Raw genomic sequence first — 14,309 nt, forward strand, 5'->3', positions numbered from 1 at the left:
ATAAACCTTTGTTAATCCACCTCCTGTTTTGACTTCATATGCTGAGGTGCACTATTTAGGGGAAGAGTATGTTGTTATTTCTCTTGCTATGACTAACCTTCTACAGGATAATGTATATAAGCGAGAGGATGACATGGAAGAAAATGAGGAGCTCACAACCTCATATGCAAATTCAGAACTATCACTTCACAATGCACCTATTACTTATGTTGAGAACACATGTAATGCCCATGGTGCTACACTCACAGAAGGTGAGAATTGTTTTAATGTACTAAATTTTTTCACAAACCATGCTATCATAGAGCAATTGTTAGTGGAACCCTCTCTTGATTTATCTTTGTCACATGATAATTTGCTTGATGTTCCTTGTGATAAAGATGAATTCGTTGATGATGCTTCAGTTTTACATGTTTTGGAACCAACCACTTGTGCTAAAAATAAACATGTTATTCATATTGCTACTAAAACTGATGAGCTCAAATTGTTGTCTTCTTTACATACTTTGGGTTACATTAAATTTGATGTTTTGTATAACCTAGATTGTTTGGAGGAGAGCCTTTTTAAATATGTTGATTTGCCTTGGTTTTCTAAACACACATATCATGTTATTGGCAAATATAACAACAAAGGACAATATATGATACATCGAGTATACGTTCGTAGTAATATGAATTCTCCTTTTGTTCTACAATATTATGATCGTTTAGAGGGCAGCCATAATAATACAAACATTTTCTCATGTTCCTCAAAGAAATAAGTTCACTTCCAAGAAGGGGACCATTGTTGGTTGCTACCTATGTCTGCTAGACCATCTATTCCTACATTGTCTTTGGTTAGTTCTAATCTTTTGCAGGATAGTGTTGACATACATCATGTGCATTCGGATAATGGAGTCTACATGCTTGCTGAAATTTTTATGCGAGATGACACGCTAGAAACTTAGAAACATGGTCACGTTCCTTCTCACAATTATTTTAGTTCCCTTTGTCTTCGCAACTCTGTTCTCCTTTGTGTTGTGCAGGATCAGTTTCAAGCACAATCGACGTCGAGGACGACTTTTCATCAAGAAAGGGAGGATGATAAGGACATGAGCTCCACGCATACGACCATACATGGAGCCTTGTCTACATCAGGAAGACTTAATTTTTCACTAGATATCGAAGTTTTGGTACTCTTTAGTAGGCCTCATTGGAGCACCTAAAATAATTTTTAGTGCGGAAACCCAGTTTCCGAACGAGCAAGCGATGAAGCTTCGGCACGCGCACCTCGAGGGCCATCCGATGCACATGGGGAAGAAGGAGGCCGCCCAATTCGCCGTGCTTGCGCCTGCCCATGCCCGCCATCTGCGTCTGCTCCCGCTCCTGTGCCTGTCCTCTCTCTTCCCTACCTCCGACGGCCCCTAGGGTTCCAGCAAGCCACGCCGCCCCTTCTTCTCCAACTCCGGCAGGTATAGAAGGGGCCGACCGGGGGGAGGTAGACCGGCCAGGCATTGGGGATGGTTTGTGGGTGGTTTAGGGGAGCTGGCGACAGGAGCGGCGGCCGGGCTAGGTCAGGGCAGGGGCACCATGGCCGCATGCTGGAGGGTGCGGGGGGGGAGGAGGGGAAGGAGGAGGTCGCTGCTGATGGTAGGGTCTCACCGGAGCTCCACGGCCGTGGAGCTCTGGCAAGGCACTAACGCTGGTGGCGGGGCGGTGGGAGGTGGTGGAGGCAGGGGTGGGGGCACTCACCGGAGCGAAGGGTGACGCTGGAGCTAGGCAGGGTAATGAGGCGGCGAGAGGAAGAAGAAGAATAGTGCACATGAGGGAGGGGAAAGGAGAGAGAGAGTGTGCGGGCGGAGGTGCTTGTGCGTGCATGAGCACATTCTAGTAAGGCCCTTTTTAATTTTTAGTGAGCCCATATCATTGTTATTGAGCTTAACAATATTGCTAGTTCACGAAGACCATTGTTCCATGTTTAGCAAAAAAAAAAACATGTTCCCATTGAAATTGTCAGAATTTTTTCCCATTTTAGGCGGATACTATTAAGATGACGGATGCAGGCAAGCGTGTACAAATCGACTCAACCACTACAGCCAGAAGCCACATCCATTATAAAATGTAAATGGTTTTAGTTTTATCCTACGTCAAGTTTCTTTAATTTTAACAAAGTAAAAAGATATTTTAACAACTATGATATTAAATAAATACACTCCTAGAGCTGGCCGGAGAAGATACGGCCCACGGTGGACGTGCACCACCCGCTCTCCCAAGAAGAGCAAGCGGATAGCGGCGCAGAGCATGTCACATATCCCGGCGTCCAAGCGAGGTGAGCACCTTGTCCTGAAGCGCCTAGGACTAACCAGCAGGATGTCGTCTTCGTCCACGTCGGCTATGAAGGCGTACGAAGAAATCTACAGCGAGGACCCCAGTAATATGTAGGCGACGTCAGTGCACGCAAGGAGCGCCGCCGCTCGGTGGCCTGGGCATAGGCCTCTTATCCGGCACCGAGTTTCGGGTTGATATTGTCCAAATGTAATAGCGTAGGCTTCAGTACACTAGGGAGGGTCTAAGTGTCCATGTATAGCTCTTCTAATCACGTAGGGCGCCGCCAAGGCGTTTTGTATTAAACTTTTATCCACCTTAATACAAAGACGCGCAAACCTTTTGCATGGTCGAGAAAACAATAAATACACTATCAAGAAATTTTAGATGCATATTGTTCTTCTGTATTGTATTGTGTACATTCATTGTAGACGCATGAAAGATTTTTTTGATAAATAAGAATTTGCTATTGAAGAATAAATATTACTCCCTCCAGTAATAAATGGGCGTGGCTAACGCTAGACCCCTGCCCGGACGCCCGCGCTGCTGCCCCCCGTCCCACGTCCCACCCCTCTCCCGGTGTCCCCCCCCCCCCCCCCACATCTTGTCTGCTGCGCTCACCCGCAAGCACATGGGACCTGTCCGGGCCAGTGGGGACTACCTCCGCCTTCCCGTGCTTAACACCGAGGCGAGACAACAGAAATGCAAGGAGGGAGATGCAATAATCGATCTAGTTTTAAAACATCCGGATGCAACAAATGCAACATACATCTGAAAACAAATGAAACATTTGAAACGTGCGTCTGAAACACTTGCAAAAACACTTAAAAAACACTTGAAAACCTTTGCAACACATATGCAACATCCAGATAATAACATTTGCTACATATGCGTGAAACATATGCAACTTCCAGATAAACACACTTGCAACATTTGTCTGAAAAAAAACAGATGAAACATTGGGGACAGGTGTTTACAACATAGTACAACCACTGCAACATAAGCAACATCCCGATCTAGTTTTGCAGCATCCATACGAAACCCTTGCAATATACCCGTAAACCAACTAAAACACTTGGAACATACACTTGCAACATGTGCTTTCAGTGCAATGTCACCTTTGCTGCTTGGACGAATGGAGCTCGTCCTTGTGCAGATTGATGCCGGTGCCGAGCTTGATGCCACAGAGTGCTCGGAGGTCGCCAGTGCGGAGCTCGGCAGTGGCACGGACCTCGGCAGTGGTCGCGGCAGGTGGATGGAGCTCAGCCACGATGGGAGGCACGAGTCTGGACAGCAGGGGCGGGGATGGCGTAGGCAGAGTTTGTCCCACGAGCGAGGGCGGCATGGGCGAGCGGAGTCCTTCCCGCGATGGCAGGCGGCATGGGCGAGCGGAGTTCCATCCTGCGATGGCGGGCGACGCAGGCGGAGTCCATCCGAGCGGGGGCGGCGCGGGCAAGCAGAGTCGTCCTGTGAGTGGGGACGTGGAGTGCAGAGCGATCGTGCGACGCGGGCTGGGTCCATGAATGAGTGGATGAGGATGGGTCCGTTAACGAGTGGATGAGGCTCGTTCAGACGGGAGTCATGCAAGGGACGGACGCACGGATACAATTAAGCATTATCGGTAATAAATTGGTGACGTTTTGACCTACTTTGACTGGTATATATCCCTAAAATACAAAAAAGGTATACATTTTTTACAAATACAATTTTCATGACAAATCTACTCATATCACTTCAAACATTGAAAATGAATACTAAAAACAACCTATCGAGAGTCAACGTTTGGAACAGTTGACTTTACACAACTTAAAAGATCAAATTTAATTTTGTCTCCGCACACCGCATTTGTATGATGCGATCCATACATTATTCCACACATAAAGACATGTTTTTGCACCCAATTACTGCCCCAATGTTGTCATGGCCCACATTTTGTACCTCTCCTTATTTTCAGTGAAGTAGGCGACGACTTGGTCCTTGTCCGGCATGCAGGGCTTGAGAGCTTCATTGGATTTGTACTCTTTGGCCCACTGGCGTAGAGCAGGGAACTCGTTGTCGTCCACCAAGGTCACTCCAGTCACCTCCTCAAGCACGCTGAGCCAAAGACCTAAAGCACACGCGGCTATGTCGAGGTAGCCGGGCGTGTCGCCACCGAAGAACCTCTTCCTGTTGAGCTGCGCCTCCAGAAGCGTCAGGTTCTCCTTGGCCTCTTTCACCACAGCCTTCTGCGCCTCACCCTGCTCCGCCCAGTGTGCCAGACAGAACGGCCTAGAGCACCGTGTTCATTCAGCAATATTGAGTAAAACCAGCAAATATTCAGATTTCATAAGAACAGAACAGGTGAGTCCAGGTTCTAACAAATGCAGCAACATACCTTGTTTTCGATGAAGTCAGCCCAGAAACGAACCATGGCACGGTCGTAGGGGTCATGTAAGCAGAGATCAGTAGCAGAAGGAATTGGGGAGGAATTTGGAGAATTGGGGAAGAACTCGGAGAGAAGGAGCAATACGCAAGGTAGGAGGAGGAAAGATTAGTTCAGGTTCAGTTTGGCTAATATGTTTGTTACCCCTCTTCCAAGCCTTTCCTGCCCCTTTAATACATCGGCTCATGCCGTGCGCGAGTCACACAGACGCAGCTGTGTCTAATCCTTCGACTCACGCCCACTCAGGCCATGTGATGAGCCGGTTCGGTCGCTCTTCTTCGTTGGCGCTGTGCCCGCCTTCCTGCGTGCCGGACCGGCTACAGTGTCTTGTGCTTCTTCAGGTTTCTCGTGTTGCTGGCGGCTAACCCTCCCCCCCCCCCCCCCCCCCCCCCCCCCCCCCCTTCTTGAGAGCTTGCTTGTCCCCAAGCAGGAGCACGTGGGAACCTTTGCTTTAGTGCTTCGAGATCTTCCCGTGTTGCTAAGGAGCGTGGCAACCCGGACCACTGAATCAACACTTGAGGAACGACAGTATTGTCTCGCTGAAGTACCTTGAGTGGATACTGATGACCATCGAGCGACTGAGGAAGAGTGCAGACAGGATGAGAAGAGGGTACTGCCGCTTTCAGCTGAGATACATGAAACACCAGGTGGATGGAAGTAGAAGCCTGGAGAGCAAGTTTGTAAGCCACAGCACCAATTTTGTCCAGCACGTGAAAGGGACCAAAAAATTTGAATGCCAATTTCTGATTAGACCGTGGAGCGAGGGAAGCTTGCACATAGGGTTGGAGCTTCAGATAAACCCAATCACCAACTGAAAACTGCCTCTCTGATCGGGATTTGTTGGCTTGGTGCTTCATACGTTCCTGAGCCCGAGTGAGATGTTGCTGAATCAGAGTAGTGATCAGAGATTTTTCCTCAACCCATTCAGATAGTGGCATTGATGGAGCAGCTGACTCAACAGTCAGTCCAAAGTGGCGAGGCTGCTGTCCATACAAGACGTAGAATGGTGAGTATCCCAATGAAGAGTGACACGTTGTGTTGTACCAGTACTCAGCAAGGTATATCCAGTCAAGCCATTTGGAGGGGCAAGCGCTGACAAAGCATCTCAAGAACGTTTCCATGCATTGATTCACACGTTCTGTCTGCCCATCCGTTTGAGGATGGTAAGTCGTGGACATTTTCAAGGTAACGTTGGCCAAACGAAATAACTCTTGCCATAATTGACTGGTGAAGACTCGATCTCTGTCAGAAACAATGGAATCCGGCAGGCCATGAAGACGGTATACCTGCTGAAGAAATAGCTTGGCCACTGACAGAGCCGTATATGGATGAGCTAAGGGAAGGAAATGGGCATACTTAGAAAACCGATCTACCACCACCAAGATGCAATTCTTGCCACCAGATGATGGGAGCCCTTCAACAAAGTCCATGGAAATGCTTTGCCATGCCATTGATGGAACGTGAAGTGGTTGCAGCAGTCCCGGGTAGCGTGCTCTGTCGGGCTTAGCTTGCTGACAAGTCAGGCAGGAAGACACAAACTGATGAACCGATGACTTGAGACCAGTCCATGAGAACAACTGTTTGATCCGGTTGTAAGTGGCCGGAAAACCAGAATGACCGCCCACGGCTGATGAATTGAAATGCCTGAATGATTCGTTGCTGAAGACTTTTGTCAGCACCGATCTAGAGGCGACCCTTATGACGGAGCAAGCCTTGGTGTAACTCATAGTTGGGTTCGTCAGAAGGAGATATGGCCAGATGCTTGAGCAGGTCCTGTGCTTTAGTGTCATCAGTGTAACTAGCAACGACCTCATCCAACCAAGAAGGCACATGTGCAGAAAATAGCGAACACTTCAGCAGAAGTAGCTCTGCGAGATAGTGCGTCAGTGACTCGGTTGTCAGAACCCGGTTTGTACACAATGCGGTATTGCAAACCGAGAAGCTTGGTGAATACTTTCTGTTGCCAAGCCATGTGTAACCGCTGCTCATTCAAATGGATTAAGCTCTTTTGGTCGGTGAAGATGAGAAACTCACCAAGTTGCAGGTAAGAGCGCCACTGTTCAACAACAATCAAGATCGCCATGTACTCTTTCTCATATGCTGAAAGACCTTGGTTCTTGGGGCCGTGAGCTCGACTAAGAAATGCAAGTGGACGACCATTCTGTAGGAGCACAGCACCGACCCCCAAATTGGATGCATCAGTCTCAATGCAGAACTGCTGAGTGAAATCCGGCAATGCCAAGACAGGTGCTGAACTGAGGCACTCTTTCAGAGTATTGAACGCTGTAGTATGTTCAGTCGTCCAGATGAACAAGCTATGTTTTTTGAGTAGTGATGTCAGGGGCTTTGAAATGATAGCATAGTGGCGTACAAAGCGTCTGTAGAATCCCGAGAGACCCAGAAAGTTGCGTAGCTCTTTAACATTAGATGGCTGTGGCCAGGACATAATATCAGCAACCTTGGACGGATCGGTGGCAACTTCCTGGGCACTGATAACGTGACCCAGGTAAGAGATCTCAGTCTGAACAAATTTACACTTGGATAATTTGATGTGCCATGATCGTTGGCGAGTAACGTGAACACTTGCCGAAGATGCACAATATGTTCCTCCAGCGTGCTACTATAAATAAGGATATCATCGAAGAAGACAATGGCACAGCGCCTGAGGAGGGGTTTGAGAGTTGTGTTCATAGCTCCCTGAAACATGCCTGGTGCACCTGACAGTCCAAAAGCAACCACTCGAAACTCATAGTGCCCAACATGAGTGGAGAAAGCGGTCTTGTATTCTTCCCCCGGCCTCATTCGGATCTGGTGATAACCAAACAACAGATCAAGGGTGGAAAACCAGCGCGCACCCGCGAGCTCATCCATCAACTGCTCAAACACCGGAATGGGAAAAACAGTTTTAATTGTCAGGGCGTTTAGGTAGCGGTAATCAACACGGAACCGCCAAGTTTTGTCCTTCTTATGAACCAACAATACTGGTGAATTGAAAGGAGAAGTACTGGGTTGTATGATTCCCTGCTGAAGCATTGCATCAACCTGTGCTTTGATCTCATGTTTCAGAGCAGGAGGATACCGGTATGGTTATGACAGTGATCGGCTGTGCCCCTTCAATCAGTGGAATAGCATGGTCACAATCACGCTGGGGCGGCAGCTCATTTGGTGGAGCCGTCAATTGAGGAAACTCAGAAAGCAACTGTTGTATATTTGATGGAATGTCAGGAGGGCAGTCTTGTGATACTGACGAGAGACCAAAAAGTTGTACCAACAATTCGGTGTCACTGTCAGAACTAGATGAGGAAGGGTGTAGACAACTGTAGCTCCATGGTAAGGAATAGCCAACCAATGATTCTTCCAATCAACCTTCATAGGACTGAAAAGTTGGAGCCAATCCATGCCCAAGATAACATCATAAGTACTGAGTGGTAATACTTTCGAGTCGTGTTGAAACTGATAGTGGTCTATAGACCAAACTGCGGCCTGAATGTAAGTGGAACAAGACATACTCTCGCCATTAGCAACCCTGACTGACAGTGGCTTGCACTGAATTTGAGGAACAGATAACTGGTGCACCAATTCCTTACTGATGAAAGAGGATGAGCTGCCGGAATCAAGTAAGATCAAGATGGGCTAGTTCTGAAAACGGCCTTGAAACTACAACGTCTTGACCCCCGAGATCATAGCCTGTCCACTGGCATCAACAGGCAGGCAGAGACATAACTGTTCCTCGTCATCGTCATTTGCCGGACTGTCTACAGTGTCATCATCAACAAATAGAGCATATAACTCATCTAGCACATTGAGACCAACTTGAGCAGCACACTTGTGGTCTCTACTCCACTTCTCACCACAATGATCACACAGGCCACGAGCACAACGAAAGGACTTCAAGTCAGCTAGCTTGCGATCAATTGGTTTGGGCCCATACCCCGGCCGGTCAGCACCACCCGCACCCGAAGGCGCCTTGTCAGTTCCCGGCATCAGCTGCTGTGGGGGAGCCCCCTTGACGTTCCATCGTGGAGGAAATGCGCCATCACCGTGCCTGAGTTCCTGCCTCCGCGGAGGATCTCCAGCTTCTTCCTGCAGCAATGCAAGAGTGTACGCAGTATCCAATGAATTGGGCGTTGAAAAAGCAAAACAGCACAAATGTCTGGGTATAGGCCATCAACAAAACGAGTGATGTAATGCAGTATGTTTGTGGTGGAATCATAGGCATTAAGCTGATCGACAAGCTCCAAGAAACGGTCAACATAATCCTGCACAGAAGAATTTTGGCGGATGCGATTGAGTTGACGCAGAAGGAACTCATGCTAGTCGCGATCAAATCGAGTATGTAATGCACGGCAGAAGGCAGACCATTGCATGTTTTTGAGCTAGGGTGTAACAGATTGGATCCAACGCTTAGCTGGTCCTATGAATTGCATGCGGGAACACTGAATCCACACTGCGGGATCAACAGAGTACATCTAGAAGTAATCTTCCGCGCATGTAATCCACAAACGAAGATCAGTGCCATCAAAGGAAGGAAAATTCATTTTAGGGAGCTTGCCGGTAGGATTGTGGGGTAAATCGGGTGGGCGATTGTGAGATTGAATGAGATCAGATGCTGTGCCATGTAATTTGGAAGGAGCAGAGGAATCGGTCATACCCATGACCGGGGAATGAGTGTAGGTGGTGACAACCCCAAACTCATTCTCCCGGTGGTGATGTTCGATGCGGTGCCTGTTAGGCCGAGCAGCCATATAGCCAGCAGGTGAGGGTGCGGCGTGCTGCTCCGACTTGAGCGGCGGATCAGGGAAGATCGCCGGCTCGACGTGAATAGCGGCGGTCTCGATCACAGAATGGTTCCAGTACTTGTCCAACTTGCCGATGCGGAGGCGGAGGTCATCGATGATGCCTTCGTGCTCTTAGCTCCAGGAGGTGAGGTCGGAGGCAACCTTCTCAATGGTGATGAGGCGTGCGTCGTGGCGGAGCTTGGAATCGATGATCCGCTGCTCGACCTCAGCATCAGCGTCCCTGAAGCGTTTGTCTAGGGCCTCATCAGCTTCGACGAATCGGCGCTCGAGGAGGTCCTTCTGATCGGAGAGCTGCTTCTGGATGGTGGCTTGCTCGACGGAGAGCTTCTTGATCTCCGCCAGCGGGAGCTGTGTGTCGGGATTCATGGTGTTGAGACGCTTGGTTTTGCGGGTGTAGTGGCGTGTGATCGGCGGCTTGGGTGGGATAGGTGGGGGTGGAGGAGGTGGTGAAGGATGATCTAGATCGTGAGAGTTTCCCAAATCAATTGCGTGACCTAGGAATTACGGGCTCTCAAGCAATTCACAGCAGTCACTGCGATCTGCCAAGCGCAACGAACCTAAGTCGTTTGCAATCCAGATTAGGGAAAGCAGGGAAGCGAGCAGAGGATCGCTGGAAAACTGATACCAGGTGTAAGCAGAGATAGGTAGCAGAAGGAATTGGGGAGGAATTTGGAGAATTGGGGAAGAACTCAGAGAGAAGGAGCAATACGCAAGGTAGGAGGAAAGATTAGTTCAGGTTCAGTTTGGCTAATATGTTTGTTATCCCTCTTCCAAGCCTTTCCTGCCCCTTTAATACATTGGCTCATGCCGTGTGATGAGCCGGTTCGGTCGCTTGGTGAGGTCGCTCTTCTTCCTTGGCGCTACACCCGTCATCCTGTGTGCCGGACCAGCTACAGTGTCTTGTGCTTCTTTTAGGCTTCTCGTGTTGCTCGCTGCTAATAGGTCAGCCAGCAGGAGAGGCGGCCCGTTGAAGGCCTCGTCGACGTACTCGACGATGACGAGGGACTCACAGACCGCCAGGTCACCATGGAGGAGCACTGGCACCTTCTTGTGCACAGGGTTTTAGGCGAGCAGCAACTCACTCTTGTTGCTCAGGTCTTCCTGGATCAGCTCGTATGGCACGCCCTTGAGCCGCAGAGCGGCCTCAACGCGGTGCGCGAATGGGCTCGCGTAATGGCCAATGACCTTAATAGATGGAGACATGTTTCTTTCTGCTAGCTGGTTCTTGCTGCTTGCTGCTTGTTGCTATCCGCTTGTGCTTGGAGAAACTTGCTAAACCATTGCTATTTATAGGAGATAATCAAGATTGTTTGGCTGACATTGATATAGTCAAAGGTTTCGATATAATAAACCTAAGATGTAGTGAATCATATGCCTTGCATAAGCAGTGACCTCTGCATATCCATATGTGGGCATTTTTGTTCTAAACATAACTGAACAAGTCTCCAATTGTATGGCCGTAAGGGCGAACTGTTAGTTGATCTCCACCAATAGGCCCAATGGCCTATTGGGCCCTATCTCTGCTCCCTGATCGGGGGAGCCCAACCCTAATTCGGTTGGTGGGCCCCTGTCGCACAGCACACATAAAAGGAAGGTAGGGGTGAGGGCTCGGTCTACGAGGTTTGCCGTGAGCCGCCACACCCACCTACAGTAACCCTAAACCGATCTAAAGACCGGGCTGCCAGCGATGGGATGTGCCCGCCACCACCACCGTCGCGCCTGCAGGGTCACCGCCGGCACCACTGGACTTCTCTCCACCATGCTGGATGACTCCTACTACACTGTGGCACCGGCGTCTACGTTGCCGTGCTGCAAGGAGAAACGTAAAGGAGCTTACCCGATCCTACGGTCACAGAGGTACACACATTGATCCTAACAATGGTACCAGAGCTAGGTTCACTCTGTGTAACCCTAACCCTAGATCGGGTACGGGAAAAGTGGACACGGTTTCAACAAAGAACCCTAGCAGTTCGTCAGCCTAGGGTGTAGCTCTAGGGTTTTAGATTGAAAAACAAAGAAAATGCCCGATCCAGATCGGATCAGGACGGAACTCGAACCCTACAAGAGAAAGAGGACGGTCATGAGGCTACCTACCTAGAGCCTGGCCGTCCTGTCACTACCATCGACCAAATCCATGGCCGACGAGAGAGAGACAGAGCCACCGGGCTGGGTAGCCTGGCGCGCGTGAACAACAGGGCACCATCGCGTGACTACTCGACGGCGGCGTGCTTCGCAACTAGGTGAGCACGCATGCCGGCGAGGAGCTCCACGGCGGTGCCATCTCGTCTTCCTCCTTTGGTCACCGTAGGTGAGAGGCCAGGGGAGCCGCGGGCGCGAACTCTGGTAGATCAGTCTAAATCGGAGAAAGAAAAATTGGAATAAGGAAAGAGATTCGGATGAACTCCGAAAAGGAAAAGAAATCAAAAGAGAAAAGAAACCCTAACCCTAACTATCCCCAATCGGTCGAATCTGAGAACAGGAAAAGAGAATCAAAACCATAGGGGAAAGAAGGGGAAGGGGGTGGCTTACCTCGCCGCCGTGCAGCGTTGCTATCACGCCGGCACGCGGGAGAAGAAAGGCTAAACCGGGGCAGCTGCTCGCTGGGCTCGGAAAAGGGGGCGCTGCGGCCAGGCCGCTCGACGGTGGCGTGCTCACCCGTTGGGGAGCATGCACGTCGGCGAGGGGGCCGGCAACGGTGCCAAGGCTTGCTCCACCGCCTAGCTCGCCATGGTCGCTGCTCTCACTCTCGCTCGGTTGTGCTCGGCTACAAAGAGAGAGAGAGGACCGGAGCAAATGACCTAGGGTTTCCATCCGTCGCGGCCCGAGCGTGGTTTTGACCCCGCGAAGCCTGCGGGTGACCGTCGGATGCGATCCGGCGGCGGTGCTTGATCGGGCCAACCCGCGGCCTAGGCGGGCGAGCGCACGGGCGCGGCTTTGCCGGCCCAGGCCCAGGTTGCGGCCTGGGTGCGGCAGCGCGCGTGGAGAATAGATGGGCTGGGCCATTTTGCCGGCTGGGCCGAAGGAATAGTAAAGAAATGAATCAGTTTTCATTTTTTTCTTTTTTTCAGTAAATTTTTATTTCCTGGAAATTTGAAAATGCAAATTGGCTCAAAAGAAAAAAAAATAGAAAAATGCATTTTACCTATGGGTAAAATTCAAGAAATTGAGTATATGTTTTCCGCTGCTAAAGAAAAAGTATATTCTCCAATGTTTTTGAAACCGACATGATATTTAACTGAAGAAAAGAAAAGTTTTCCAGTAAATCTTTATTTCCTGGAAATTGATTAATGGATTAAAGGAAATAGAAAATACAATTTTTCCTGTGGGTAAAATTCAAGGAAAAGAGAAATTTTCCACAGCTAAAGAAAAGTTGTTTATTCTCCAGTTATTTTGAACTAATGCGGTATTTAATTGGAGAAAAAGAAAGTTTTTCCGCTGCTAAAGAAAATGTTGATTCTCCAGTTATTTTGAATCAATGTGGTATTTAATTGGAGAAAAAGAGTTTAGATATGATTATGATGTTGTTGTTTTCTGACCAATGTTGTTAATAACAATATTGTAATGTTAATGATTTATGCATTAATTCTACTTCTGCCCAATGGTGATGTAGAATTAGTGTATAAGAACAGATGTTAATTTTTAATGATTTATGCATTAATTCTATTTCTGCCCAACGGTGATGTAGAATTAGTGTATGAGAACAGTTGTAAAAGTTAATGATTTATGCATTAATTCTATTTCTGCCCAACGGTGATGTAGAATTAGTGTGTAAGAACAATTATGAAAGTTAATGATTTATGCATTAATTCTATTTCTGCCCAACGGTGATGTGGAATTAGTGTATAAGAATAGTTGTATGTTAAGAAAAGTTAATGATTTATGCATTAATTCTATTTATGTTAAGAAAAGTTTTGACCTGGTTTTCATCTTGTCTAAGGTGGACTGGGTAGTCACCTCACCGTGTTCCACTGAGATTGTGGCACCGGTGAGGGAGACAAAAGAGAATGATGCCACTTGGGCAACTAAAGAAAGGGATTTTGAATCCCAAAAGATGTCCTATGACTGTTGAACATAGAAAGTGTGTCACTGCCAACAAGAAATGTTTGGCTGTGATAAAGAACATGATTGAACCTGCAATTGTAGGCTTAATCCCAGAGTATGACACGGTCACCGAGTACCTCGATAGATTAAAGAGTCAGTTCACTAGCTCTTCAAAGACATATGCTACTCAGCTGATAAAGCAGCTGGTGACAGAGTGTTACTCTAGAAATGGTGGATAAGAGAGCTCACGATGCGTTGTCGAAATTATGGCACTATCGTTCAGGCCATATTTCAAGGAGGAGAATGAAAAGACAAGTTAAGAATGATATTCTTCCTCCATTAGAGCTCTCAGTTTTAGAACAATGTAGAGAATGCATAAAAGGAAAGTATGTAAAAAGAATTAAGAAAAGATGACAAACGAAGTGTAGGAATTCTACAGATTATTCACACAGACATATGTGGTCAGTTTCCTGTAAAGAGTGTGGATGGTAATGATCGTTCATAACATTCACAGATGATTACTCCTATTATGGCTATATTTATCCAATCAAAGAAAGAACAGAAGCATTGGATAAATTTAAGATATTAAAGATTAAGATAGTCAGGTCTGACCGTGGGGGAGTACTACGGTCGGCGTACCCTAAAAGAATGGCATAATAGCCCAGTATTCTATACTGGGTGAACCTCAGCAGAATAGAGTAGCTAAAAGAATCAATCGTACCTTGATGGATATGGTGGGCAGTATGA

The 14,309-nt window shown here is 48.1% G+C and overlaps 1 pseudogene; it reads right to left on the bottom strand.

The window, feature by feature from the left end:
- Window positions 1–4,201: 4,201 nt before the first annotated feature.
- On the bottom strand, window positions 4,202–10,724 carry LOC136454012 (probable glutathione S-transferase; annotated as a pseudogene).
- Window positions 10,725–14,309: the final 3,585 nt, after the last annotated feature.

Source organism: Miscanthus floridulus, chromosome 5 (genome assembly GCF_019320115.1).
Source record: "Miscanthus floridulus cultivar M001 chromosome 5, ASM1932011v1, whole genome shotgun sequence".
NCBI classification, from domain to species: domain Eukaryota; kingdom Viridiplantae; phylum Streptophyta; class Magnoliopsida; order Poales; family Poaceae; genus Miscanthus; species Miscanthus floridulus.